Source organism: Lycium barbarum, chromosome 3 (genome assembly GCF_019175385.1).
Source record: "Lycium barbarum isolate Lr01 chromosome 3, ASM1917538v2, whole genome shotgun sequence".
NCBI classification, from domain to species: Eukaryota; Viridiplantae; Streptophyta; class Magnoliopsida; order Solanales; family Solanaceae; genus Lycium; species Lycium barbarum.
Window position 1 is genome coordinate 95,548,101 of NC_083339.1, and position 5,734 is coordinate 95,553,834.

The following is a 5,734-nucleotide window of genomic DNA, read 5'->3' on the forward strand; positions in this document are numbered from 1 at the left end:
GAACTTGATACCATTTGAAAAAATGAAAATAAATTAGAAGTTTGATTTAGACAATGTTAAGTGATTTTAGGTTAGTTAAATTGATGTCCTTTATTTCATTTCTAGTTATGATTATATATTTATTATGATACTTGTGTTAGTTAAAAATAATTCTTTCCTAGCTTAGTCTTGCTTGATTATTAAGTGGATATTATGTGAATTTGATACCATTTGAAAAAAATAAAAATAAATTAGAAGTTTGATTTAGACAATGTTAAGTGATTTTAGGTTAGTTAAATTGATAAAAAATAAGAAAACATTTCATCCTTTATTTCATTTTAAGTTATGATTATATATTGTTTATGATGCTTGTGTAGTTGAAAAGGATTAGGTGCTAGCCTAACTTTGTTTACATGATTAAGTGAGTATCCTATGGATTTATTACTATTTTAAAAAAATGAAAATAAATTAGAAGTTTGATTTAGACAATGTTAAGCGATTTTACGTTAGTTAAATCGATAAAAATAAGAAAAAGAGATTTCATCCCTTATTTCATTTCAAGTTATGATTATATATTATTTACGGTGCTTGTGTAGTTGAAAAGTACTATGTGGTAGCCTAACTTTGTTTACATGATTAAGTGAGTATCCTACGGATTTATTACTATTTTTGACAATATTAAGTGATTTTAGGTTAATTAAAATTGATAAAAATAAGAAAAATAGTAGCTTAATTTAGAATTTTGACATTGTGTTGATTGGTTTAGTGTGATTTATTCATTCTTGTTAGCTTTTAATATATAAATAAAAAAAATAAAAATAAAAAACCTTAGTTCTTGTGAGCTTGTTACTAATTCATAGCAACTATTGGGCCTTTTGCATAAATTGTCCTTTTATTTATAAGTATGATAATTATGGGCTTGGTTTAAAAGTATTGTAATTCATTTTTTTGCTTTGTAAATTAAATAATTGACCTCGGCCTATTACTAATGTTTTGTACACCTATCTTTTGTGACCTCCCCAATTTGTTGATGGATCTTTCGAGGCCCACTAACATTTCTAGATCGAGTCAACCCCTATCATGGAAGGACTAAGGCATTGAAGCATAATTTGGAGCGGAAATATTTATTTATGCATTTTTCTATTGGGCTTGGTCGGCTCAATTTCCTACTCTTTATATTATTTACTTGATTGTATATATGTATGCTTGTTGGAACCCTGAATGAGATTATAACGCCTAAGAGTTGCTAAAATTGATTTTCAAAATTAAAAAAAAAAAACCGTTTAGGCAAATTTAGGACTGTGGATGATTTTGAGGATTTTGGATACCTTTGATATGATTTTGAACTTATAGGCAAACTTTAAGACTACTATGATTGATTTGAAACTTGAGTTGGAAAAGATGTTTTGTTAAACTTGAATTATCATTTTGGGTGAACTGTTTTGATTATTAAAAAGGCTAATGAGTTAACTTTGAGACTTTTCATAAATATTAAAACCAAGAATTGGATAAAACTTCTAAAAAAATGGCTAACATATGGAGTATATTAGTATGCCTATAAAAACTATTTTCAAAAACTATTTTCTATACTTAAAAACATTTTTTCTAAAAAAAACTTTTTCTAAACTCGAGTGAGTTTACGTAGTGTTCTACTTGGGTTAACGCCTTCGGGTTTTAACCTAGGTGTTCTAGCCCGCAATCCAAAAAATTCCCAATTTGAGCAAAACTCTACCATTTTTTGTTTCTTAAAAAGGAGTGTTTTTGGCATGAATGACTAATTTCCATTTACGGAAATATGAAACAAAAAACTGTTTTTATCACAAGCAATTTATATCTACAAAGGCATACTATTAGAACCCGTAGGTCAACCGTATTTTACGGATCCTTAATACTGGGGTGCCTAACACCTTCTCCGGGGGATCACCAGAACCCTTACCCATACTTTGGTTAGATTATGTTTCTTTTAAAATTTAACCGTTTTTAAATCAACCCTTTTCGAATTGGTTTTCCTAATTTCCTAAAAATTAGGTGGCGACTCTAAAACATTATCCATTTAGAGTACCATTACATAGAGGTATATTTTTTTTTCCTGGTACGATTGACAACCGTACTTCCTCGGGACACTTTCTTTTTTAAATGAGGCAAGTGCAAATGCGAATCGGAAAAAAAAAAAAACCGCTACAGGCCCATGTGTATAATATATATATATATATATATATATATATATATATATATATATATATATATATATATATATATATATATATATATAGTGTGTGTGTGTGTGTGTGTGTGTGTGTGTGTGTGTGGAGTTGCTTATACTCTGATGTTACGAATACTATAAGTTAATTAGTCTTGCAGGATAGATCGCTTGCGTAAATAAGGCACTAGGTACTCGTCCGCCTCACCCAGGTTGGGGTGTGACAGTTTATCTGACCAATGTGTCATCTACTTGTTTCCTTTCTCCTATGTGTCCTCCCTTCTTTTCTTTTACTGGTCTCTCTTCTTCCAATCAACGTTTACTTAACTCTCTTTCAATCCGAGAACCAGTCAGTTCTTCACAACCTATTCTACACCCAGGGTGGTATGAAGCTATGGCAATAGAATATGATGCTTTGTTTCTCAATGATACTTGGGATGTAGTTGAACTTCCACATGGTCACCAGGCGGTGCCTTACAAGTGGTTCTATAAGGTAAAGCTGAAATCAGATGGCACTCTTGAAAGTTAAAAGCTAGACTAGTTATAAAGAGAGATATTCATATATAGGACATTGATTTTAATGGGACTTTTAGTCATGTTGTCCAAATGACAACAATTAGGTGTTTATTATCAGTCACAGTGAAGAAAGGTTGGGGGTTATTTCAATTTGATGTGAATAATGACTTCTTCCATGGAGATTTGGAGGAAGGTGTTTTTATGAAGTTCCCCCCTAGTTTAGAGTCTTTACATCCTAATCTTTTCCGTAAGTTTGAGAAATCCTTATATGGACTTCGTCAAGCGTCAACTTTCAGTTTTAAAGCTTACAAACACTCCTTCAATGATTATTCCCTATTTCCTAAATGCAAAGGGACTAACATCACAATTTTGGCAGTCTACGGTAACAACACTATCTTAAAAGGTAATGATGTAGCATAAATACATGCTATAAAGGCTTTTTTGGATGGTGAGTTCAAAATTAAAGATCTTAGGCACTTACATTATTTCCTTGGGATGGAGGTGGTTCATGAAACTCATGGTTTGATCCTCACCCAACACAAATTTGCTATGGAAACGTCACTGAGTTTGTATGTCTTAATCTTTGTCATGTATCCTTTCCTTTGGATCCTGCACACAAATTAAAAGTAGAAGAGGGTGAATTAATGGATGATCCTATATTATATCGACAACTCATCGAAAAATTGAACTTTCTAACTAATACAAAATGTGATTTATCCTTATATGTGCAACATTTAAGCCAGTATATGCAACAACCAGGAAAACCCCACATTTCTGCTGCACTCCATGTACTCTGATATGTATTGCTTGACCCCAGTCTTGGCTTTCTTTATTCTTCTCTTCCTTACAAGTTGTTGGCTTTTTGTGTAACGACCCGTTTGGTCGTTACGGCCAGTTTTCCCCTGTTGACCCTTTCCCGAGCTTTATCAGCGTATATTTGACCCCGCAGGGATGGGTAGTATGATTTCTAAGCTTATCGAATACGTAATAGGTTGGTTTTTGTGAAATTAGACTTAAAGTGAAAAATGTTTGACTCGAAGTTAACTTTTGGGTAAATGAACCTTTATCAGAAATTCGTTGATTCTGGGAGGTCCGGATGGTCATTTAGAACTCGTGTGTATATTCAGTTCGGGCCCCAATGCACTCGGGTTCATGTTGGGACTTGGGTTGGAAAGTTAATTTTGAGGTATCGGGGTTGACTTGGTCAATGAGACCCCGATTGGAATTCCGAGGCCACGAGTGCCTTCGTAGCGCGTTTTTATGTAAAGTTGCATATTTGATTTGTGAACAGATGGTCTCGGGTGATAGGCGGGATTTTAGGTTGATTTCATGAAAGTTAGGAATATTGCTGGTTCTAGTGTGCCACTATGGCAACACTAGTTGTCACGACCCAATCGGAGGGCTGCGACGGGCACCCGGTGCTAGCCCACCCGGGCACCTCTTAACATACCTTTACGTTTACATCTAGGTGAGCCACATATTAAATCATACTTTCTATCCATCAATCATACTAATCCCATTGGACAATAATACATTTATATCATCATTAGTAATTATGCCCATAGCAATGTACATTAGTCGACGAGGCTAACAAAATGACATCCAAAATATAGGCCGACAAGGCCAAACACATCTAACTATATACACATGTCTACGAGCCTCTAAGGAGAGTATGTCATATCATATAGGCGGGACAGGACCCTGCTATGCCCATGAATATGTACACAAAAGAATCAATACCCAAAATCTATAGCTCCGAATGAATGGAGCTCCGCTATGTAGTCCCTGAGAAATATAGCTATGGATCAAGCCTGTCTCCCTGGCCACCTGCGGGCATGACGCAGCGTCCACAAACAAAAGGATGTCAGTACGAAGAATGTACTAAGTATGTAAAGCATGATCAATATCATTATAGAAGCACAATAAGCAACATAGGAAATAGCATAAGATGGGAGACAGGAGTATCATCGTCATAAGCACTTACTTGCTTCTCACAGGGGCTTTCCATTTCTAACGCGTAATTTTGTACATACATCCATATCCGTATCCGCACTCATATTCGTACTCATATCCGCTACCATTTACATTTCATATCCATAGTCGTATTCATATACATATTCTTATTCGTATTCGTATTCATACTCATATCTATATCATATACATATCCATACCATATACATAGCATTTACATAGCATACCCGACCACGAAGGTTCAGTGTTTCACGTACCCGACCATGGCTAGGCCCGGTTATCATACATACCTGCCAACTAAGGCTCAGGGTTCACATACCTGGCCCTACCAAGGCTTCAGGGTTATTCGTACCCAACTGCAGAGGTGCGCGCGCGTTACATGAATATATATTCTACCCGACCTTATAAGCTCGGGGTTCCATAATAGTCATACATAGACACATATACATAATAGCTCATAAGCATCTTTAACATCATTACTATTATCATCGTCATCATTATTATCACTATTTTCGTCGTTCATTACATCTATCCTTATAGGCTTACTCGTCATATGAGGAATCTAGTACAATCGTAACATATCGGGAATCATGAGCTTAGTAGCTTTTGAAGATAGAATCATTTGAAGGACATCATAGGCTCATAGAAGGATAGATATTTGGCCAAAGAACCATGCCTTATGAAAGAAGGGTTAGCCTTACATACCTTTCCGTTCAACTATTTTATCACTTGCACGTTCTCCTTCAATGCTCACGTTTCTACCTTCATTAGAGTTATACTATCATTAGAAATATCGATAGCTAGCATACATGACTAAAGCTAGAGAAAATTGGACAACATCTCCTTTATTCATATGACTTCCTTCATATCATATATCAACTCCCAAACGTCAATAATACATTCAAAATATCATAACAATAGTCTTTATTCATCCACATTATCCATATTTCTCAATTCAGTTCCAATCATCCATATCCATGGTCATAACACACGATTGCTTTCATTCATATAAAATGTCTATTCCATGTTCTTAACGTCATTTATAACATGATTATAATCATAACATAT